Genomic DNA, 24,645 nt, shown 5'->3' on the forward strand with positions numbered 1-24,645 from the left:
CCATTAGTGCAATGGATGGCTGGAAGCATTTGTCTTTGCCTTTGCAATACCACAGAAGCAATGCATGGTCAATGTACAGCAATGACACACCTGTGTGAACAGCCAGGAGACCCCCCCATGTTATGTTACATAGTTACATAGTTAGTACGGTCGAAAAAAGACATATGTCCATCAAGTTCAACCAGGGAATTAAGGGGTAGGGGTGTGGCGCGATATTGGGGAAGGGATGAGATTTTATATTTCTTCATAAGCATTAATCTTATTTTGTCAATTAGGAACATTCAGCACCCACCCGCTATCAAGGCAGCTGCCTATCATGTCATGCCCTACCTGCACAGGTGTGCTGGCTACTCAAATGATCCAATTAAGGAGGCCATTTAGTCAGCAGCAGCAGAAGTCCTGTGCCTGGACGCTCCAACAGCGGCCAGACACAAGCAGAAGCAGCAGAAGCAGCAGCAGCACCACCTTTTGTTTTTTGGCTGCAGCAGCAGCAGCAGCAGCAGCAAGGCCCACAGGGCTGGCTAGCTGGCTAGCCAGCAAGCAGGTAGCAATGAAAGTAGGAATCTTTCTTTTTAACCCTGTAAGGGGGTGGTGCACTGTACCCGAAGATACTGCCATATCGGGTCAATGCATAGGGCGACGGAAGCAAGCTTCGAAATCGGCCCCCGTTCTCAAAAATCCATTTAATATATGGTCCCCAGATAGGGGACGTATCAGATATTAAACTGATAAGAACAGATACTACACTTGATCTTAGCCAAAAGGCCGAGAAGCGATAACCGTGAAAGGGGCGGGCCCAACAAGGTCCCCTTCATGGGCACTATCACTGCTTGCTGTCAGGGAGGCTGCCAGACAATTTTCCATGCACACTCTGGGCTGGGGGGCAGTCAACCACCAGTACACACAGCAGAACCTAAACCCATACCATTATTGCTAAGCAGCAAGACAGGGGCCCATTGCACTCCCACGGGGCCTTTTTAAATGCAATCCATAACCCGGATTTGCCAGGAACCCTTCTTACTCCTCCTACTTGCATGTGACACTGGGCTTAGGATCTGCATAGGAAACACACACACAAGCACACACCTACCTTTGTTGCCTGCAGATGCCTCCTTGGCTGTCCCCAAACGGTATCAAACCAACACCCACGGGAAGCTGTAAGCATAGAGGACATGCCTGCACCCCATTGGACTTACCTGTGTGGGTTAAATCCGGGTTATTTGACAACCTATGGCGGTGATGGTTCTGCTCAGGCAGAGCAGTGCTGATGCTCCTCATAAAGCTGTCGCTGCTGTGAAGGTTCTAGGTGACATCACAATCCCTATGGTTACATACACAACAAAGCTGGGTTGTTGTTGTTTACACTCTGCAAGGCCTGTGGAAGTGAGTGACATCATAGCACTGTAGTTCTGAGGGTTCTAGATGGATGCAACAATCTCCTGTTGCTTCTATGAAGGCCATAATAGACGACATCACCAAACAGCTCCATAGTCACATACACAGCAAAGGAGAGATGTTGTTTACACCTAGTGATGTCAGTGGTATTGAGTGACATCACAGCACAGTGCTAAGGCTCCTGGGCCTGGACACAGCAGCGGCTGCAATATCTCAACGGAGAATACGTTTATATATATGTGTGTGTGTGCGCGTATATATATATATATATATATATATATATATTTCTCCGCCGAAATCACTTTTAAACCCATTTCCACCTTTTTTTCCCTTCTCTTCCTCTTACTTTTTTTTCACGTTTTTTTACGTTTTTCTCCTTTTCGCCTCTTTTCTGGGCGTATTATTCTTCTTTTTCTTCTTTTTTTTCGTCTAATGCATACCCCATCAGTGCAGCAATGCTTATTCAATACCGCCAGCAGATGGAGACACTGGGGGATAATTTTCTAAGGATTTATACTGATTTTTCCTGTCTGAATTTGTCGCACAGAAAGTTGCAGGCCAAATATGTGTGACATTTCTGCGACTTTAGCTTCTAGAGCATTTTTACAACATTATACATAGGTGCTGAATACATAAAAAGCGACTGTTCAGCGACAGACAAGTCGCATCGGCTGAAAGTAGGCCAGAATGTCAGTCCATGTTGGAGCAGGTTTAGATACAGTCTAAAGCATAGATCTCAAAGTCTGTGCACAGAATTTAGCAAGGGCCTCGCACCTTCTGATGCATCAGGTAGGTGCACTATAGCATAGCCTAACCCTCTGTACTTTGGTCTATATTGATGCGGGACATAGACAGCCAGCTGATGACCAATCCATTAGTGCAATGGATGGCTGGAAGCATTTGTCTTTGCCTTTGCAATACCACAGAAGCAATGCATGGTCAATGTACAGCAATGACACACCTGTGTGAACAGCCAGGAGACCCCCCCATGTTATGTTACATAGTTACATAGTTAGTACGGTCGAAAAAAGACATATGTCCATCAAGTTCAACCAGGGAATTAAGGGGTAGGGGTGTGGCGCGATATTGGGGAAGGGATGAGATTTTATATTTCTTCATAAGCATTAATCTTATTTTGTCAATTAGGAACATTCAGCACCCACCCGCTATCAAGGCAGCTGCCTATCATGTCATGCCCTACCTGCACAGGTGTGCTGGCTACTCAAATGATCCAATTAAGGAGGCCATTTAGTCAGCAGCAGCAGAAGTCCTGTGCCTGGACGCTCCAACAGCGGCCAGACACAAGCAGAAGCAGCAGAAGCAGCAGCAGCACCACCTTTTGTTTTTTGGCTGCAGCAGCAGCAGCAGCAGCAGCAAGGCCCACAGGGCTGGCTAGCTGGCTAGCCAGCAAGCAGGTAGCAATGAAAGTAGGAATCTTTCTTTTTAACCCTGTAAGGGGGTGGTGCACTGTACCCGAAGATACTGCCATATCGGGTCAATGCATAGGGCGACGGAAGCAAGCTTCGAAATCGGCCCCCGTTCTCAAAAATCCATTTAATATATGGTCCCCAGATAGGGGACGTATCAGATATTAAACTGATAAGAACAGATACTACACTTGATCTTAGCCAAAAGGCCGAGAAGCGATAACCGTGAAAGGGGCGGGCCCAACAAGGTCCCCTTCATGGGCACTATCACTGCTTGCTGTCAGGGAGGCTGCCAGACAATTTTCCATGCACACTCTGGGCTGGGGGGCAGTCAACCACCAGTACACACAGCAGAACCTAAACCCATACCATTATTGCTAAGCAGCAAGACAGGGGCCCATTGCACTCCCACGGGGCCTTTTTAAATGCAATCCATAACCCGGATTTGCCAGGAACCCTTCTTACTCCTCCTACTTGCATGTGACACTGGGCTTAGGATCTGCATAGGAAACACACACACAAGCACACACCTACCTTTGTTGCCTGCAGATGCCTCCTTGGCTGTCCCCAAACGGTATCAAACCAACACCCACGGGAAGCTGTAAGCATAGAGGACATGCCTGCACCCCATTGGACTTACCTGTGTGGGTTAAATCCGGGTTATTTGACAACCTATGGCGGTGATGGTTCTGCTCAGGCAGAGCAGTGCTGATGCTCCTCATAAAGCTGTCGCTGCTGTGAAGGTTCTAGGTGACATCACAATCCCTATGGTTACATACACAACAAAGCTGGGTTGTTGTTGTTTACACTCTGCAAGGCCTGTGGAAGTGAGTGACATCATAGCACTGTAGTTCTGAGGGTTCTAGATGGATGCAACAATCTCCTGTTGCTTCTATGAAGGCCATAATAGACGACATCACCAAACAGCTCCATAGTCACATACACAGCAAAGGAGAGATGTTGTTTACACCTAGTGATGTCAGTGGTATTGAGTGACATCACAGCACAGTGCTAAGGCTCCTGGGCCTGGACACAGCAGCGGCTGCAATATCTCAACGGAGAATACGTTTATATATATGTGTGTGTGTGCGCGTATATATATATATATATATATATATATATATATATATATATATTTCTCCGCCGAAATCACTTTTAAACCCATTTCCACCTTTTTTTCCCTTCTCTTCCTCTTACTTTTTTTTCACGTTTTTTTAAGTTTTTCTCCTTTTCGCCTCTTTTCTGGGCGTATTATTCTTCTTTTTCTTCTTTTTTTTCGTCTAATGCATACCCCATCAGTGCAGCAATGCTTATTCAATACCGCCAGCAGATGGAGACACTGGGGGATAATTTTCTAAGGATTTATACTGATTTTTCCTGTCTGAATTTGTCGCACAGAAAGTTGCAGGCCAAATATGTGTGACATTTCTGCGACTTTAGCTTCTAGAGCATTTTTACAACATTATACATAGGTGCTGAATACATAAAAAGCGACTGTTCAGCGACAGACAAGTCGCATCGGCTGAAAGTAGGCCAGAATGTCAGTCCATGTTGGAGCAGGTTTAGATACAGTCTAAAGCATAGATCTCAAAGTCTGTGCACAGAATTTAGCAAGGGCCTCGCACCTTCTGATGCATCAGGTAGGTGCACTATAGCATAGCCTAACCCTCTGTACTTTGGTCTATATTGATGCGGGACATAGACAGCCAGCTGATGACCAATCCATTAGTGCAATGGATGGCTGGAAGCATTTGTCTTTGCCTTTGCAATACCACAGAAGCAATGCATGGTCAATGTACAGCAATGACACACCTGTGTGAACAGCCAGGAGACCCCCCCATGTTATGTTACATAGTTACATAGTTAGTACGGTCGAAAAAAGACATATGTCCATCAAGTTCAACCAGGGAATTAAGGGGTAGGGGTGTGGCGCGATATTGGGGAAGGGATGAGATTTTATATTTCTTCATAAGCATTAATCTTATTTTGTCAATTAGGAACATTCAGCACCCACCCGCTATCAAGGCAGCTGCCTATCATGTCATGCCCTACCTGCACAGGTGTGCTGGCTACTCAAATGATCCAATTAAGGAGGCCATTTAGTCAGCAGCAGCAGAAGTCCTGTGCCTGGACGCTCCAACAGCGGCCAGACACAAGCAGAAGCAGCAGAAGCAGCAGCAGCACCACCTTTTGTTTTTTGGCTGCAGCAGCAGCAGCAGCAGCAGCAAGGCCCACAGGGCTGGCTAGCTGGCTAGCCAGCAAGCAGGTAGCAATGAAAGTAGGAATCTTTCTTTTTAACCCTGTAAGGGGGTGGTGCACTGTACCCGAAGATACTGCCATATCGGGTCAATGCATAGGGCGACGGAAGCAAGCTTCGAAATCGGCCCCCGTTCTCAAAAATCCATTTAATATATGGTCCCCAGATAGGGGACGTATCAGATATTAAACTGATAAGAACAGATACTACACTTGATCTTAGCCAAAAGGCCGAGAAGCGATAACCGTGAAAGGGGCGGGCCCAACAAGGTCCCCTTCATGGGCACTATCACTGCTTGCTGTCAGGGAGGCTGCCAGACAATTTTCCATGCACACTCTGGGCTGGGGGGCAGTCAACCACCAGTACACACAGCAGAACCTAAACCCATACCATTATTGCTAAGCAGCAAGACAGGGGCCCATTGCACTCCCACGGGGCCTTTTTAAATGCAATCCATAACCCGGATTTGCCAGGAACCCTTCTTACTCCTCCTACTTGCATGTGACACTGGGCTTAGGATCTGCATAGGAAACACACACACAAGCACACACCTACCTTTGTTGCCTGCAGATGCCTCCTTGGCTGTCCCCAAACGGTATCAAACCAACACCCACGGGAAGCTGTAAGCATAGAGGACATGCCTGCACCCCATTGGACTTACCTGTGTGGGTTAAATCCGGGTTATTTGACAACCTATGGCGGTGATGGTTCTGCTCAGGCAGAGCAGTGCTGATGCTCCTCATAAAGCTGTCGCTGCTGTGAAGGTTCTAGGTGACATCACAATCCCTATGGTTACATACACAACAAAGCTGGGTTGTTGTTGTTTACACTCTGCAAGGCCTGTGGAAGTGAGTGACATCATAGCACTGTAGTTCTGAGGGTTCTAGATGGATGCAACAATCTCCTGTTGCTTCTATGAAGGCCATAATAGACGACATCACCAAACAGCTCCATAGTCACATACACAGCAAAGGAGAGATGTTGTTTACACCTAGTGATGTCAGTGGTATTGAGTGACATCACAGCACAGTGCTAAGGCTCCTGGGCCTGGACACAGCAGCGGCTGCAATATCTCAACGGAGAATACGTTTATATATATGTGTGTGTGTGCGCGTATATATATATATATATATATATATATATATATATATATTTCTCCGCCGAAATCACTTTTAAACCCATTTCCACCTTTTTTTCCCTTCTCTTCCTCTTACTTTTTTTTCACGTTTTTTTACGTTTTTCTCCTTTTCGCCTCTTTTCTGGGCGTATTATTCTTCTTTTTCTTCTTTTTTTTCGTCTAATGCATACCCCATCAGTGCAGCAATGCTTATTCAATACCGCCAGCAGATGGAGACACTGGGGGATAATTTTCTAAGGATTTATACTGATTTTTCCTGTCTGAATTTGTCGCACAGAAAGTTGCAGGCCAAATATGTGTGACATTTCTGCGACTTTAGCTTCTAGAGCATTTTTACAACATTATACATAGGTGCTGAATACATAAAAAGCGACTGTTCAGCGACAGACAAGTCGCATCGGCTGAAAGTAGGCCAGAATGTCAGTCCATGTTGGAGCAGGTTTAGATACAGTCTAAAGCATAGATCTCAAAGTCTGTGCACAGAATTTAGCAAGGGCCTCGCACCTTCTGATGCATCAGGTAGGTGCACTATAGCATAGCCTAACCCTCTGTACTTTGGTCTATATTGATGCGGGACATAGACAGCCAGCTGATGACCAATCCATTAGTGCAATGGATGGCTGGAAGCATTTGTCTTTGCCTTTGCAATACCACAGAAGCAATGCATGGTCAATGTACAGCAATGACACACCTGTGTGAACAGCCAGGAGACCCCCCCATGTTATGTTACATAGTTACATAGTTAGTACGGTCGAAAAAAGACATATGTCCATCAAGTTCAACCAGGGAATTAAGGGGTAGGGGTGTGGCGCGATATTGGGGAAGGGATGAGATTTTATATTTCTTCATAAGCATTAATCTTATTTTGTCAATTAGGAACATTCAGCACCCACCCGCTATCAAGGCAGCTGCCTATCATGTCATGCCCTACCTGCACAGGTGTGCTGGCTACTCAAATGATCCAATTAAGGAGGCCATTTAGTCAGCAGCAGCAGAAGTCCTGTGCCTGGACGCTCCAACAGCGGCCAGACACAAGCAGAAGCAGCAGAAGCAGCAGCAGCACCACCTTTTGTTTTTTGGCTGCAGCAGCAGCAGCAGCAGCAGCAAGGCCCACAGGGCTGGCTAGCTGGCTAGCCAGCAAGCAGGTAGCAATGAAAGTAGGAATCTTTCTTTTTAACCCTGTAAGGGGGTGGTGCACTGTACCCGAAGATACTGCCATATCGGGTCAATGCATAGGGCGACGGAAGCAAGCTTCGAAATCGGCCCCCGTTCTCAAAAATCCATTTAATATATGGTCCCCAGATAGGGGACGTATCAGATATTAAACTGATAAGAACAGATACTACACTTGATCTTAGCCAAAAGGCCGAGAAGCGATAACCGTGAAAGGGGCGGGCCCAACAAGGTCCCCTTCATGGGCACTATCACTGCTTGCTGTCAGGGAGGCTGCCAGACAATTTTCCATGCACACTCTGGGCTGGGGGGCAGTCAACCACCAGTACACACAGCAGAACCTAAACCCATACCATTATTGCTAAGCAGCAAGACAGGGGCCCATTGCACTCCCACGGGGCCTTTTTAAATGCAATCCATAACCCGGATTTGCCAGGAACCCTTCTTACTCCTCCTACTTGCATGTGACACTGGGCTTAGGATCTGCATAGGAAACACACACACAAGCACACACCTACCTTTGTTGCCTGCAGATGCCTCCTTGGCTGTCCCCAAACGGTATCAAACCAACACCCACGGGAAGCTGTAAGCATAGAGGACATGCCTGCACCCCATTGGACTTACCTGTGTGGGTTAAATCCGGGTTATTTGACAACCTATGGCGGTGATGGTTCTGCTCAGGCAGAGCAGTGCTGATGCTCCTCATAAAGCTGTCGCTGCTGTGAAGGTTCTAGGTGACATCACAATCCCTATGGTTACATACACAACAAAGCTGGGTTGTTGTTGTTTACACTCTGCAAGGCCTGTGGAAGTGAGTGACATCATAGCACTGTAGTTCTGAGGGTTCTAGATGGATGCAACAATCTCCTGTTGCTTCTATGAAGGCCATAATAGACGACATCACCAAACAGCTCCATAGTCACATACACAGCAAAGGAGAGATGTTGTTTACACCTAGTGATGTCAGTGGTATTGAGTGACATCACAGCACAGTGCTAAGGCTCCTGGGCCTGGACACAGCAGCGGCTGCAATATCTCAACGGAGAATACGTTTATATATATGTGTGTGTGTGCGCGTATATATATATATATATATATATATATATATATATATATATATATTTCTCCGCCGAAATCACTTTTAAACCCATTTCCACCTTTTTTTCCCTTCTCTTCCTCTTACTTTTTTTTCACGTTTTTTTACATTTTTCTCCTTTTCGCCTCTTTTCTGGGCGTATTATTCTTCTTTTTCTTCTTTTTTTTCGTCTAATGCATACCCCATCAGTGCAGCAATGCTTATTCAATACCGCCAGCAGATGGAGACACTGGGGGATAATTTTCTAAGGATTTATACTGATTTTTCCTGTCTGAATTTGTCGCACAGAAAGTTGCAGGCCAAATATGTGTGACATTTCTGCGACTTTAGCTTCTAGAGCATTTTTACAACATTATACATAGGTGCTGAATACATAAAAAGCGACTGTTCAGCGACAGACAAGTCGCATCGGCTGAAAGTAGGCCAGAATGTCAGTCCATGTTGGAGCAGGTTTAGATACAGTCTAAAGCATAGATCTCAAAGTCTGTGCACAGAATTTAGCAAGGGCCTCGCACCTTCTGATGCATCAGGTAGGTGCACTATAGCATAGCCTAACCCTCTGTACTTTGGTCTATATTGATGCGGGACATAGACAGCCAGCTGATGACCAATCCATTAGTGCAATGGATGGCTGGAAGCATTTGTCTTTGCCTTTGCAATACCACAGAAGCAATGCATGGTCAATGTACAGCAATGACACACCTGTGTGAACAGCCAGGAGACCCCCCCATGTTATGTTACATAGTTACATAGTTAGTACGGTCGAAAAAAGACATATGTCCATCAAGTTCAACCAGGGAATTAAGGGGTAGGGGTGTGGCGCGATATTGGGGAAGGGATGAGATTTTATATTTCTTCATAAGCATTAATCTTATTTTGTCAATTAGGAACATTCAGCACCCACCCGCTATCAAGGCAGCTGCCTATCATGTCATGCCCTACCTGCACAGGTGTGCTGGCTACTCAAATGATCCAATTAAGGAGGCCATTTAGTCAGCAGCAGCAGAAGTCCTGTGCCTGGACGCTCCAACAGCGGCCAGACACAAGCAGAAGCAGCAGAAGCAGCAGCAGCACCACCTTTTGTTTTTTGGCTGCAGCAGCAGCAGCAGCAGCAGCAAGGCCCACAGGGCTGGCTAGCTGGCTAGCCAGCAAGCAGGTAGCAATGAAAGTAGGAATCTTTCTTTTTAACCCTGTAAGGGGGTGGTGCACTGTACCCGAAGATACTGCCATATCGGGTCAATGCATAGGGCGACGGAAGCAAGCTTCGAAATCGGCCCCCGTTCTCAAAAATCCATTTAATATATGGTCCCCAGATAGGGGACGTATCAGATATTAAACTGATAAGAACAGATACTACACTTGATCTTAGCCAAAAGGCCGAGAAGCGATAACCGTGAAAGGGGCGGGCCCAACAAGGTCCCCTTCATGGGCACTATCACTGCTTGCTGTCAGGGAGGCTGCCAGACAATTTTCCATGCACACTCTGGGCTGGGGGGCAGTCAACCACCAGTACACACAGCAGAACCTAAACCCATACCATTATTGCTAAGCAGCAAGACAGGGGCCCATTGCACTCCCACGGGGCCTTTTTAAATGCAATCCATAACCCGGATTTGCCAGGAACCCTTCTTACTCCTCCTACTTGCATGTGACACTGGGCTTAGGATCTGCATAGGAAACACACACACAAGCACACACCTACCTTTGTTGCCTGCAGATGCCTCCTTGGCTGTCCCCAAACGGTATCAAACCAACACCCACGGGAAGCTGTAAGCATAGAGGACATGCCTGCACCCCATTGGACTTACCTGTGTGGGTTAAATCCGGGTTATTTGACAACCTATGGCGGTGATGGTTCTGCTCAGGCAGAGCAGTGCTGATGCTCCTCATAAAGCTGTCGCTGCTGTGAAGGTTCTAGGTGACATCACAATCCCTATGGTTACATACACAACAAAGCTGGGTTGTTGTTGTTTACACTCTGCAAGGCCTGTGGAAGTGAGTGACATCATAGCACTGTAGTTCTGAGGGTTCTAGATGGATGCAACAATCTCCTGTTGCTTCTATGAAGGCCATAATAGACGACATCACCAAACAGCTCCATAGCCACATACACAGCAAAGGAGAGATGTTGTTTACACCTAGTGATGTCAGTGGTATTGAGTGTCATCACAGCACAGTGCTAAGGCTCCTGGGCCTGGACACAGCAGCGGCTGCAATATCTCAACGGAGAATACGTTTATATATATGTGTGTGTGTGCGCGTATATATATATATATATATATATATATATATATATATATATATATTTCTCCGCCGAAATCACTTTTAAACCCATTTCCACCTTTTTTTCCCTTCTCTTCCTCTTACTTTTTTTTCACGTTTTTTTACGTTTTTCTCCTTTTCGCCTCTTTTCTGGGCGTATTATTCTTCTTTTTCTTCTTTTTTTTCGTCTAATGCATACCCCATCAGTGCAGCAATGCTTATTCAATACCGCCAGCAGATGGAGACACTGGGGGATAATTTTCTAAGGATTTATACTGATTTTTCCTGTCTGAATTTGTCGCACAGAAAGTTGCAGGCCAAATATGTGTGACATTTCTGCGACTTTAGCTTCTAGAGCATTTTTACAACATTATACATAGGTGCTGAATACATAAAAAGCGACTGTTCAGCGACAGACAAGTCGCATCGGCTGAAAGTAGGCCAGAATGTCAGTCCATGTTGGAGCAGGTTTAGATACAGTCTAAAGCATAGATCTCAAAGTCTGTGCACAGAATTTAGCAAGGGCCTCGCACCTTCTGATGCATCAGGTAGGTGCACTATAGCATAGCCTAACCCTCTGTACTTTGGTCTATATTGATGCGGGACATAGACAGCCAGCTGATGACCAATCCATTAGTGCAATGGATGGCTGGAAGCATTTGTCTTTGCCTTTGCAATACCACAGAAGCAATGCATGGTCAATGTACAGCAATGACACACCTGTGTGAACAGCCAGGAGACCCCCCCATGTTATGTTACATAGTTACATAGTTAGTACGGTCGAAAAAAGACATATGTCCATCAAGTTCAACCAGGGAATTAAGGGGTAGGGGTGTGGCGCGATATTGGGGAAGGGATGAGATTTTATATTTCTTCATAAGCATTAATCTTATTTTGTCAATTAGGAACATTCAGCACCCACCCGCTATCAAGGCAGCTGCCTATCATGTCATGCCCTACCTGCACAGGTGTGCTGGCTACTCAAATGATCCAATTAAGGAGGCCATTTAGTCAGCAGCAGCAGAAGTCCTGTGCCTGGACGCTCCAACAGCGGCCAGACACAAGCAGAAGCAGCAGAAGCAGCAGCAGCACCACCTTTTGTTTTTTGGCTGCAGCAGCAGCAGCAGCAGCAGCAAGGCCCACAGGGCTGGCTAGCTGGCTAGCCAGCAAGCAGGTAGCAATGAAAGTAGGAATCTTTCTTTTTAACCCTGTAAGGGGGTGGTGCACTGTACCCGAAGATACTGCCATATCGGGTCAATGCATAGGGCGACGGAAGCAAGCTTCGAAATCGGCCCCCGTTCTCAAAAATCCATTTAATATATGGTCCCCAGATAGGGGACGTATCAGATATTAAACTGATAAGAACAGATACTACACTTGATCTTAGCCAAAAGGCCGAGAAGCGATAACCGTGAAAGGGGCGGGCCCAACAAGGTCCCCTTCATGGGCACTATCACTGCTTGCTGTCAGGGAGGCTGCCAGACAATTTTCCATGCACACTCTGGGCTGGGGGGCAGTCAACCACCAGTACACACAGCAGAACCTAAACCCATACCATTATTGCTAAGCAGCAAGACAGGGGCCCATTGCACTCCCACGGGGCCTTTTTAAATGCAATCCATAACCCGGATTTGCCAGGAACCCTTCTTACTCCTCCTACTTGCATGTGACACTGGGCTTAGGATCTGCATAGGAAACACACACACAAGCACACACCTACCTTTGTTGCCTGCAGATGCCTCCTTGGCTGTCCCCAAACGGTATCAAACCAACACCCACGGGAAGCTGTAAGCATAGAGGACATGCCTGCACCCCATTGGACTTACCTGTGTGGGTTAAATCCGGGTTATTTGACAACCTATGGCGGTGATGGTTCTGCTCAGGCAGAGCAGTGCTGATGCTCCTCATAAAGCTGTCGCTGCTGTGAAGGTTCTAGGTGACATCACAATCCCTATGGTTACATACACAACAAAGCTGGGTTGTTGTTGTTTACACTCTGCAAGGCCTGTGGAAGTGAGTGACATCATAGCACTGTAGTTCTGAGGGTTCTAGATGGATGCAACAATCTCCTGTTGCTTCTATGAAGGCCATAATAGACGACATCACCAAACAGCTCCATAGTCACATACACAGCAAAGGAGAGATGTTGTTTACACCTAGTGATGTCAGTGGTATTGAGTGACATCACAGCACAGTGCTAAGGCTCCTGGGCCTGGACACAGCAGCGGCTGCAATATCTCAACGGAGAATACGTTTATATATATGTGTGTGTGTGCGCGTATATATATATATATATATATATATATATATATATATATATATATATTTCTCCGCCGAAATCACTTTTAAACCCATTTCCACCTTTTTTTCCCTTCTCTTCCTCTTACTTTTTTTTCACGTTTTTTTAAGTTTTTCTCCTTTTCGCCTCTTTTCTGGGCGTATTATTCTTCTTTTTCTTCTTTTTTTTCGTCTAATGCATACCCCATCAGTGCAGCAATGCTTATTCAATACCGCCAGCAGATGGAGACACTGGGGGATAATTTTCTAAGGATTTATACTGATTTTTCCTGTCTGAATTTGTCGCACAGAAAGTTGCAGGCCAAATATGTGTGACATTTCTGCGACTTTAGCTTCTAGAGCATTTTTACAACATTATACATAGGTGCTGAATACATAAAAAGCGACTGTTCAGCGACAGACAAGTCGCATCGGCTGAAAGTAGGCCAGAATGTCAGTCCATGTTGGAGCAGGTTTAGATACAGTCTAAAGCATAGATCTCAAAGTCTGTGCACAGAATTTAGCAAGGGCCTCGCACCTTCTGATGCATCAGGTAGGTGCACTATAGCATAGCCTAACCCTCTGTACTTTGGTCTATATTGATGCGGGACATAGACAGCCAGCTGATGACCAATCCATTAGTGCAATGGATGGCTGGAAGCATTTGTCTTTGCCTTTGCAATACCACAGAAGCAATGCATGGTCAATGTACAGCAATGACACACCTGTGTGAACAGCCAGGAGACCCCCCCATGTTATGTTACATAGTTACATAGTTAGTACGGTCGAAAAAAGACATATGTCCATCAAGTTCAACCAGGGAATTAAGGGGTAGGGGTGTGGCGCGATATTGGGGAAGGGATGAGATTTTATATTTCTTCATAAGCATTAATCTTATTTTGTCAATTAGGAACATTCAGCACCCACCCGCTATCAAGGCAGCTGCCTATCATGTCATGCCCTACCTGCACAGGTGTGCTGGCTACTCAAATGATCCAATTAAGGAGGCCATTTAGTCAGCAGCAGCAGAAGTCCTGTGCCTGGACGCTCCAACAGCGGCCAGACACAAGCAGAAGCAGCAGAAGCAGCAGCAGCACCACCTTTTGTTTTTTGGCTGCAGCAGCAGCAGCAGCAGCAGCAAGGCCCACAGGGCTGGCTAGCTGGCTAGCCAGCAAGCAGGTAGCAATGAAAGTAGGAATCTTTCTTTTTAACCCTGTAAGGGGGTGGTGCACTGTACCCGAAGATACTGCCATATCGGGTCAATGCATAGGGCGACGGAAGCAAGCTTCGAAATCGGCCCCCGTTCTCAAAAATCCATTTAATATATGGTCCCCAGATAGGGGACGTATCAGATATTAAACTGATAAGAACAGATACTACACTTGATCTTAGCCAAAAGGCCGAGAAGCGATAACCGTGAAAGGGGCGGGCCCAACAAGGTCCCCTTCATGGGCACTATCACTGCTTGCTGTCAGGGAGGCTGCCAGACAATTTTCCATGCACACTCTGGGCTGGGGGGCAGTCAACCACCAGTACACACAGCAGAACCTAAACCCATACCATTATTGCTAAGCAGCAAGACAGGGGCCCATTGCACTCCCACGGGGCCTTTTTAAATGCAATCCATAACCCGGATTTGCCAGGAACCCTTCTTACTCCTCCTACTTGCATGTGACACTGGGCTTAGGATCTGCATAGGAAACACACACACAAGCACACACCTACCTTTGTTGCCTGCAGATGCCTCCTTGGCTGTCCCCAAACGGTATCAAACCAACACCCACGGGAAGCTGTAAGCATAGAGGACATGCCTGCACCCCATTGGACTTACCTGTGTGGGTTAAATCCGGGTTATTTGACAACCTATGGCGGTGATGGTTCTGCTCAGGCAGAGCAGTGCTGATGCTCCTCATAAAGCTGTCGCTGCTGTGAAGGTTCTAGGTGACATCACAATCCCTATGGTTACATACACAACAAAGCTGGGTTGTTGTTGTTTACACTCTGCAAGGCCTGTGGAAGTGAGTGACATCATAGCACTGTAGTTCTGAGGGTTCTAGATGGATGCAACAATCTCCTGTTGCTTCTATGAAGGCCATAATAGACGACATCACCAAACAGCTCCATAGTCACATACACAGCAAAGGAGAGATGTTGTTTACACCTAGTGATGTCAGTGGTATTGAGTGACATCACAGCACAGTGCTAAGGCTCCTGGGCCTGGACACAGCAGCGGCTGCAATATCTCAACGGAGAATACGTTTATATATATGTGTGTGTGTGCGCGTATATATATATATATATATATATATATATATATATATATATATATTTCTCCGCCGAAATCACTTTTAAACCCATTTCCACCTTTTTTTCCCTTCTCTTCCTCTTACTTTTTTTTCACGTTTTTTTACGTTTTTCTCCTTTTCGCCTCTTTTCTGGGCGTATTATTCTTCTTTTTCTTCTTTTTTTTCGTCTAATGCATACCCCATCAGTGCAGCAATGCTTATTCAATACCGCCAGCAGATGGAGACACTGGGGGATAATTTTCTAAGGATTTATACTGATTTTTCCTGTCTGAATTTGTCGCACAGAAAGTTGCAGGCCAAATATGTGTGACATTTCTGCGACTTTAGCTTCTAGAGCATTTTTACAACATTATACATAGGTGCTGAATACATAAAAAGCGACTGTTCAGCGACAGACAAGTCGCATCGGCTGAAAGTAGGCCAGAATGTCAGTCCATGTTGGAGCAGGTTTAGATACAGTCTAAAGCATAGATCTCAAAGTCTGTGCACAGAATTTAGCAAGGGCCTCGCACCTTCTGATGCATCAGGTAGGTGCACTATAGCATAGCCTAACCCTCTGTACTTTGGTCTATATTGATGCGGGACATAGACAGCCAGCTGATGACCAATCCATTAGTGCAATGGATGGCTGGAAGCATTTGTCTTTGCCTTTGCAATACCACAGAAGCAATGCATGGTCAATGTACAGCAATGACACACCTGTGTGAACAGCCAGGAGACCCCCCCATGTTATGTTACATAGTTACATAGTTAGTACGGTCGAAAAAAGACATATGTCCATCAAGTTCAACCAGGGAATTAAGGGGTAGGGGTGTGGCGCGATATTGGGGAAGGGATGAGATTTTATATTTCTTCATAAGCATTAATCTTATTTTGTCAATTAGGAACATTCAGCACCCACCCGCTATCAAGGCAGCTGCCTATCATGTCATGCCCTACCTGCACAGGTGTGCTGGCTACTCAAATGATCCAATTAAGGAGGCCATTTAGTCAGCAGCAGCAGAAGTCCTGTGCCTGGACGCTCCAACAGCGGCCAGACACAAGCAGAAGCAGCAGAAGCAGCAGCAGCACCACCTTTTGTTTTTTGGCTGCAGCAGCAGCAGCAGCAGCAGCAAGGCACACAGGGCTGGCTAGCTGGCTAGCCAGCAAGCAGGTAGCAATGAAAGTAGGAATCTTTCTTTTTAACCCTGTAAGGGGGTGGTGCACTGTACCCGAAGATACTGCCATATCGGGTCAATGCATAGGGCGACGGAAGCAAGCTTCGAAATCGGCCCCCGTTCTCAAAAATCCATTTAATATATGGTCCCCAGATAGGGGACGTATCAGATATTAAACTGATAAGAACAGATACTACACTTGATCTTAGCCAAAAGGCCGAGAAGCGATAACCGTGAAAGGGGCGGGCCCAACAAGGTCCCCTTCATGGGCACTATCACTGCTTGCTGTCAGGGAGGCTGCCAGACAATTTTCCATGCACACTCTGGGCTGGGGGGCAGTCAACCACCAGTACACACAGCAGAACCTAAACCCATACCATTATTGCTAAGCAGCAAGACAGGGGCCCATTGCACTCCCACGGGGCCTTTTTAAATGCAATCCATAACCCGGATTTGCCAGGAACCCTTCTTACTCCTCCTACTTGCATGTGACACTGGGCTTAGGATCTGCATAGGAAACACACACACAAGCACACACCTACCTTTGTTGCCTGCAGATGCCTCCTTGGCTGTCCCCAAACGGTATCAAACCAACACCCACGGGAAGCTGTAAGCATAGAGGACATGCCTGCACCCCATTGGACTTACCTGTGTGGGTTAAATCCGGGTTATTTGACAACCTATGGCGGTGATGGTTCTGCTCAGGCAGAGCAGTGCTGATGCTCCTCATAAAGCTGTCGCTGCTGTGAAGGTTCTAGGTGACATCACAATCCCTATGGTTACATACACAACAAAGCTGGGTTGTTGTTGTTTACACTCTGCAAGGCCTGTGGAAGTGAGTGACATCATAGCACTGTAGTTCTGAGGGTTCTAGATGGATGCAACAATCTCCTGTTGCTTCTATGAAGGCCATAATAGACGACATCACCAAACAGCTCCATAGTCACATACACAGCAAAGGAGAGATGTTGTTTACACCTAGTGATGTCAGTGGTATTGAGTGACATCACAGCACAGTGCTAAGGCTCCTGGGCCTGGACACAGCAGCGGCTGCAATATCTCAACGGAGAATACGTTTATATATATGTGTGTGTGTGCGCGTATATATATATATATATATATATATATATATATATATATATATTTCTCCGCCGAAATCACTTTTAAACCCATTTCCACCTTTTTTTCCCTTCTCTTCCTCTTACTTTTTTTTCACGTTTTTTTACGTTTTTCTCCTTTTCGCCTCTTTTCTGGGCGTATTATTCTTCTTTTTCTTCTTTTTTTTCGTCTAATGCATACCCCATCAGTGCAGCAATGCTTATTCAATACCGCCAGCAGATGGAGACACTGGGGGATAATTTTCTAAGGATTTATACTGATTTTTCCTGTCTGAATTTGTCGCACAGAAAGTTGCAGGCCAAATATGTGTGACATTTCTGCGACTTTAGCTTCTAGAGCATTTTTACAACATTATACATAGGTGCTGAATACATAAAAAGCGACTGTTCAGCGACAGACAAGTCGCATCGGCTGAAAGTAGGCCAGAATGTCAGTCCATGTTGGAGCAGGTTTAGATACAGTCTAAAGCATAGATCTCAAAGTCTGTGCACAGAATTTAGCAAGGGCCTCGCACCTTCTGATGCATCAGGTAGGTGCACTATAGCATAGCCTAACCCTCTGTACTTTGGTCTATATTGATGCGGGACATAGACAGCCAGCTGATGACCAATCCATTAGTGCAATGGATGGCTGGAAGCATTTGTCTTTGCCTTTGCAATACCACAGAAGCAATGCATGGTCAATGTACAGCAATGACACACCTGTGTGAACAGCCAGGAGACCCCCCCATGTTATGTTACATAGTTACATAGTTAGTACGGTCGAAAAAAGACATATGTCCATCAAGTTCAACCAGGGAATTAAGGGGTAGGGGTGTGGCGCGATATTGGGGAAGGGATGAGATTTTATATTTCTTCATAAGCATTAATCTTATTTTGTCAATTAGGAACATTCAGCACCCACCCGCTATCAAGGCAGCTGCCTATCATGTCATGCCCTACCTGCACAGGTGTGCTGGCTACTCAAATGATCCAATTAAGGAGGCCATTTAGTCAGCAGCAGCAGAAGTCCTGTGCCTGGACGCTCCAACAGCGGCCAGACACAAGCAGAAGCAGCAGAAGCAGCAGCAGCACCACCTTTTGTTTTTTGGCTGCAGCAGCAGCAGCAGCAGCAGCAAGGCCCACAGGGCTGGCTAGCTGGCTAGCCAGCAAGCAGGTAGCAATGAAAGTAGGAATCTTTCTTTTTAACCCTGTAAGGGGGTGGTGCACTGTACCCGAAGATACTGCCATATCGGGTCAATGCATAGGGCGACGGAAGCAAGCTTCGAAATCGGCCCCCGTTCTCAAAAATCCATTTAATATATGGTCCCCAGATAGGGGACGTATCAGATATTAAACTGATAAGAACAGATACTACACTTGATCTTAGCCAAAAGGCCGAGAAGCGATAACCGTGAAAGGGGCGGGCCCAACAAGGTCCCCTTCATGGGCACTATCACTGCTTGCTGTCAGGGAGGCTGCCAGACAATTTTCCATGCACACTCTGGGCTGGGGGGCAGTCAACCACCAGTACACACAGCAGAACCTAAACCCATACCATTATTGCTAAGCAGCAAGACAGGGGCCCATTGCACTCCCACGGGGCCTTTTTAAATGCAATCCATAACCCGGATTTGCCAGGAACCCTTCTTACTCCTCCTACTTGCATGTGACACTGGGCTTAGGATCTGCATAGGAAACACACACACAAGCACACACCTACCTTTGTTGCCTGCAGATGCCTCCTTGGCTGTCCCCAAACGGTATCAAACCAACACCCACGGGAAGCTGTAAGCATAGAGGACATGCCTGCACCCCATTGGACTTACCTGTGTGGGTTAAATCCGGGTTATTTGACAACCTATGGCGGTGATGGTTCTGCTCAGGCAGAGCAGTGCTGATGCTCCTCATAAAGCTGTCGCTGCTGTGAAGGTTCTAGGTGACATCACAATCCCTATGGTTACATACACAACAAAGCTGGGTTGTTGTTGTTTACACTCTGCAAGGCCTGTGGAAGTGAGTGACATCATAGCACTGTAGTTCTGAGGGTTCTAGATGGATGCAACAATCTCCTGTTGCTTCTATGAAGGCCATAATAGACGACATCACCAAACAGCTCCATAGTCACATACACAGCAAAGGAGAGATGTTGTTTACACCTAGTGATGTCAGTGGTATTGAGTGACATCACAGCACAGTGCTAAGGCTCCTGGGCCTGGACACAGCAGCGGCTGCAATATCTCAACGGAGAATACGTTTATATATATGTGTGTGTGTGCGCGTATATATATATATATATATATATATATATATATATATTTCTCCGCCGAAATCACTTTTAAACCCATTTCCACCTTTTTTTCCCTTCTCTTCCTCTTACTTTTTTTTCACGTTTTTTTACGTTTTTCTCCTTTTCGCCTCTTTTCTGGGCGTATTATTCTTCTTTTTCTTCTTTTTTTTCGTCTAATGCATACCCCATCAGTGCAGCAATGCTTATTCAATACCGCCAGCAGATGGAGACACTGGGGGATAATTTTCTAAGGATTTATACTGATTTTTCCTGTCTGAATTTGTCGCACAGAAAGTTGCAGGCCAAATATGTGTGACATTTCTGCGACTTTAGCTTCTAGAGCATTTTTACAACATTATACATAGGTGCTGAATACATAAAAAGCGACTGTTCAGCGACAGACAAGTCGCATCGGCTGAAAGTAGGCCAGAATGTCAGTCCATGTTGGAGCAGGTTTAGATACAGTCTAAAGCATAGATCTCAAAGTCTGTGCACAGAATTTAGCAAGGGCCTCGCACCTTCTGATGCATCAGGTAGGTGCACTATAGCATAGCCTAACCCTCTGTACTTTGGTCTATATTGATGCGGGACATAGACAGCCAGCTGATGACCAATCCATTAGTGCAATGGATGGCTGGAAGCATTTGTCTTTGCCTTTGCAATACCACAGAAGCAATGCATGGTCAATGTACAGCAATGACACACCTGTGTGAACAGCCAGGAGACCCCCCCATGTTATGTTACATAGTTACATAGTTAGTACGGTCGAAAAAAGACATATGTCCATCAAGTTCAACCAGGGAATTAAGGGGTAGGGGTGTGGCGCGATATTGGGGAAGGGATGAGATTTTATATTTCTTCATAAGCATTAATCTTATTTTGTCAATTAGGAACATTCAGCACCCACCCGCTATCAAGGCAGCTGCCTATCATGTCATGCCCTACCTGCACAGGTGTGCTGGCTACTCAAATGATCCAATTAAGGAGGCCATTTAGTCAGCAGCAGCAGAAGTCCTGTGCCTGGACGCTCCAACAGCGGCCAGACACAAGCAGAAGCAGCAGAAGCAGCAGCAGCACCACCTTTTGTTTTTTGGCTGCAGCAGCAGCAGCAGCAGCAGCAGCAAGGCCCACAGGGCTGGCTAGCTGGCTAGCCAGCAAGCAGGTAGCAATGAAAGTAGGAATCTTTCTTTTTAACCCTGTAAGGGGGTGGTGCACTGTACCCGAAGATACTGCCATATCGGGTCAATGCATAGGGCGACGGAAGCAAGCTTCGAAATCGGCCCCCGTTCTCAAAAATCCATTTAATATATGGTCCCCAGATAGGGGACGTATCAGATATTAAACTGATAAGAACAGATACTACACTTGATCTTAGCCAAAAGGCCGAGAAGCGATAACCGTGAAAGGGGCGGGCCCAACAAGGTCCCCTTCATGGGCACTATCACTGCTTGCTGTCAGGGAGGCTGCCAGACAATTTTCCATGCACACTCTGGGCTGGGGGGCAGTCAACCACCAGTACACACAGCAGAACCTAAACCCATACCATTATTGCTAAGCAGCAAGACAGGGGCCCATTGCACTCCCACGGGGCCTTTTTAAATGCAATCCATAACCCGGATTTGCCAGGAACCCTTCTTACTCCTCCTACTTGCATGTGACACTGGGCTTAGGATCTGCATAGGAAACACACACACAAGCACACACCTACCTTTGTTGCCTGCAGATGCCTCCTTGGCTGTCCCCAAACGGTATCAAACCAACACCCACGGGAAGCTGTAAGCATAGAGGACATGCCTGCACCCCATTGGACTTACCTGTGTGGGTTAAATCCGGGTTATTTGACAACCTATGGCGGTGATGGTTCTGCTCAGGCAGAGCAGTGCTGATGCTCCTCATAAAGCTGTCGCTGCTGTGAAGGTTCTAGGTGACATCACAATCCCTATGGTTACATACACAACAAAGCTGGGTTGTTGTTGTTTACACTCTGCAAGGCCTGTGGAAGTGAGTGACATCATAGCACTGTAGTTCTGAGGGTTCTAGATGGATGCAACAATCTCCTGTTGCTTCTATGAAGGCCATAATAGACGACATCACCAAACAGCTCCATAGTCACATACACAGCAAAGGAGAGATGTTGTTTACACCTAGTGATGTCAGTGGTATTGAGTGACATCACAGCACAGTGCTAAGGCTCCTGGGCCTGGACACAGCAGCGGCTGCAATATCTCAACGGAGAATACGTTTATATATATGTGTGTGTGTGCGCGTATATATATATATATATATATATATATATATATATTTCTCCGCCGAAATCACTTTTAAACCCATTTCCACCTTTTTTTCCCTTCTCTTCCTCTTACTTTTTTTTCACGTTTTTTTACGTTTTTCTCCTTTTCGCCTCTTTTCTGGGCGTATTATTCTTCTTTTTCTTCTTTTTTTTCGTCTAATGCATACCCCATCAGTGCAGCAATGCTTATTCAATACCGCCAGCAGATGGAGACACTGGGGGATAATTTTCTAAGGATTTATACTGATTTTTCCTGTCTGAATTTGTCGCACAGAAAGTTGCAGGCCAAATATGTGTGACATTTCTGCGACTTTAGCTTCTAGAGCATTTTTACAACATTATACATAGGTGCTGAATACATAAAAAGCGACTGTTCAGCGACAGACAAGTCGCATCGGCTGAAAGTAGGCCAGAATGTCAGTCCATGTTGGAGCAGGTTTAGATACAGTCTAAAGCATAGATCTCAAAGTCTGTGCACAGAATTTAGCAAGGGCCTCGCACCTTCTGATGCATCAGGTAGGTGCACTATAGCATAGCCTAACCCTCTGTACTTTGGTCTATATTGATGCGGGACATAGACAGCCAGCTGATGACCAATCCATTAGTGCAATGGATGGCTGGAAGCATTTGTCTTTGCCTTTGCAATACCACAGAAGCAATGCATGGTCAATGTACAGCAATGACACACCTGTGTGAACAGCCAGGAGACCCCCCCATGTTATGTTACATAGTTACATAGTTAGTACGGTCGAAAAAAGACATATGTCCATCAAGTTCAACCAGGGAATTAAGGGGTAGGGGTGTGGCGCGATATTGGGGAAGGGATGAGATTTTATATTTCTTCATAAGCATTAATCTTATTTTGTCAATTAGGAACATTCAGCACCCACCCGCTATCAAGGCAGCTGCCTATCATGTCATGCCCTACCTGCACAGGTGTGCTGGCTACTCAAATGATCCAATTAAGGAGGCCATTTAGTCAGCAGCAGCAGAAGTCCTGTGCCTGGACGCTCCAACAGCGGCCAGACACAAGCAGAAGCAGCAGAAGCAGCAGCAGCACCACCTTTTGTTTTTTGGCTGCAGCAGCAGCAGCAGCAGCAGCAGCAAGGCCCACAGGGCTGGCTAGCTGGCTAGCCAGCAAGCAGGTAGCAATGAAAGTAGGAATCTTTCTTTTTAACCCTGTAAGGGGGTGGTGCACTGTACCCGAAGATACTGCCATATCGGGTCAATGCATAGGGCGACGGAAGCAAGCTTCGAAATCGGCCCCCGTTCTCAAAAATCCATTTAATATATGGTCCCCAGATAGGGGACGTATCAGATATTAAACTGATAAGAACAGATACTACACTTGATCTTAGCCAAAAGGCCGAGAAGCGATAACCGTGAAAGGGGCGGGCCCAACAAGGTCCCCTTCATGGGCACTATCACTGCTTGCTGTCAGGGAGGCTGCCAGACAATTTTCCATGCACACTCTGGGCTGGGGGGCAGTCAACCACCAGTACACACAGCAGAACCTAAACCCATACCATTATTGCTAAGCAGCAAGACAGGGGCCCATTGCACTCCCACGGGGCCTTTTTAAATGCAATCCATAACCCGGATTTGCCAGGAACCCTTCTTACTCCTCCTACTTGCATGTGACACTGGGCTTAGGATCTGCATAGGAAACACACACACAAGCACACACCTACCTTTGTTGCCTGCAGATGCCTCCTTGGCTGTCCCCAAACGGTATCAAACCAACACCCACGGGAAGCTGTAAGCATAGAGGACATGCCTGCACCCCATTGGACTTACCTGTGTGGGTTAAATCCGGGTTATTTGACAACCTATGGCGGTGATGGTTCTGCTCAGGCAGAGCAGTGCTGATGCTCCTCATAAAGCTGTCGCTGCTGTGAAGGTTCTAGGTGACATCACAATCCCTATGGTTACATACACAACAAAGCTGGGTTGTTGTTGTTTACACTCTGCAAGGCCTGTGGAAGTGAGTGACATCATAGCACTGTAGTTCTGAGGGTTCTAGATGGATGCAACAATCTCCTGTTGCTTCTATGAAGGCCATAATAGACGACATCACCAAACAGCTCCATAGTCACATACACAGCAAAGGAGAGATGTTGTTTACACCTAGTGATGTCAGTGGTATTGAGTGACATCACAGCACAGTGCTAAGGCTCCTGGGCCTGGACACAGCAGCGGCTGCAATATCTCAACGGAGAATACGTTTATATATATGTGTGTGTGTGCGCGTATATATATATATATATATATATATATATATATATATATATATTTCTCCGCCGAAATCACTTTTAAACCCATTTCCACCTTTTTTTCCCTTCTCTTCCTCTTACTTTTTTTTCACGTTTTTTTACGTTTTTCTCCTTTTCGCCTCTTTTCTGGGCGTATTATTCTTCTTTTTCTTCTTTTTTTTCGTCTAATGCATACCCCATCAGTGCAGCAATGCTTATTCAATACCG

General features: G+C 46.1%; 11 non-coding genes across 11 annotated transcripts; all 11 read right to left on the minus strand.

Moving 5' to 3' along the window:
- Positions 1-586: 586 nt before the first annotated feature.
- LOC130336408 (U2 spliceosomal RNA) lies at positions 587-777 on the minus strand. Its single transcript, XR_008877842.1, has one exon. It is a non-coding gene; the product is annotated as a U2 spliceosomal RNA (small nuclear RNA).
- Positions 778-2,852: 2,075 nt separating this feature from the next.
- LOC130336409 (U2 spliceosomal RNA) lies at positions 2,853-3,043 on the minus strand. The gene has a single exon (XR_008877843.1). It is a non-coding gene; the product is annotated as a U2 spliceosomal RNA (small nuclear RNA).
- Positions 3,044-5,130: 2,087 nt separating this feature from the next.
- LOC130336410 (U2 spliceosomal RNA) lies at positions 5,131-5,321 on the minus strand. Its single transcript, XR_008877844.1, has one exon. It is a non-coding gene; the product is annotated as a U2 spliceosomal RNA (small nuclear RNA).
- A 2,083-nt stretch (positions 5,322-7,404) lies between these two features.
- On the minus strand, positions 7,405-7,595 carry LOC130336411 (U2 spliceosomal RNA). The gene has a single exon (XR_008877845.1). It is a non-coding gene; the product is annotated as a U2 spliceosomal RNA (small nuclear RNA).
- A 2,089-nt stretch (positions 7,596-9,684) lies between these two features.
- On the minus strand, positions 9,685-9,875 carry LOC130336414 (U2 spliceosomal RNA). The gene has a single exon (XR_008877847.1). It is a non-coding gene; the product is annotated as a U2 spliceosomal RNA (small nuclear RNA).
- A 2,089-nt stretch (positions 9,876-11,964) lies between these two features.
- On the minus strand, positions 11,965-12,155 carry LOC130336415 (U2 spliceosomal RNA). Its single transcript, XR_008877848.1, has one exon. It is a non-coding gene; the product is annotated as a U2 spliceosomal RNA (small nuclear RNA).
- Positions 12,156-14,246: 2,091 nt separating this feature from the next.
- Positions 14,247-14,437, minus strand: LOC130336416 (U2 spliceosomal RNA). Its single transcript, XR_008877849.1, has one exon. It is a non-coding gene; the product is annotated as a U2 spliceosomal RNA (small nuclear RNA).
- Positions 14,438-16,526: 2,089 nt separating this feature from the next.
- On the minus strand, positions 16,527-16,717 carry LOC130336417 (U2 spliceosomal RNA). Its single transcript, XR_008877850.1, has one exon. It is a non-coding gene; the product is annotated as a U2 spliceosomal RNA (small nuclear RNA).
- A 2,087-nt stretch (positions 16,718-18,804) lies between these two features.
- Positions 18,805-18,995, minus strand: LOC130336419 (U2 spliceosomal RNA). Its single transcript, XR_008877851.1, has one exon. It is a non-coding gene; the product is annotated as a U2 spliceosomal RNA (small nuclear RNA).
- A 2,084-nt stretch (positions 18,996-21,079) lies between these two features.
- LOC130336420 (U2 spliceosomal RNA) lies at positions 21,080-21,270 on the minus strand. The gene has a single exon (XR_008877852.1). It is a non-coding gene; the product is annotated as a U2 spliceosomal RNA (small nuclear RNA).
- A 2,082-nt stretch (positions 21,271-23,352) lies between these two features.
- LOC130336421 (U2 spliceosomal RNA) lies at positions 23,353-23,543 on the minus strand. The gene has a single exon (XR_008877853.1). It is a non-coding gene; the product is annotated as a U2 spliceosomal RNA (small nuclear RNA).
- Positions 23,544-24,645: the final 1,102 nt, after the last annotated feature.

Source organism: Hyla sarda, unplaced genomic scaffold (genome assembly GCF_029499605.1).
Source record: "Hyla sarda isolate aHylSar1 unplaced genomic scaffold, aHylSar1.hap1 scaffold_479, whole genome shotgun sequence".
Taxonomy (NCBI): Eukaryota; Metazoa; Chordata; class Amphibia; order Anura; family Hylidae; genus Hyla; species Hyla sarda.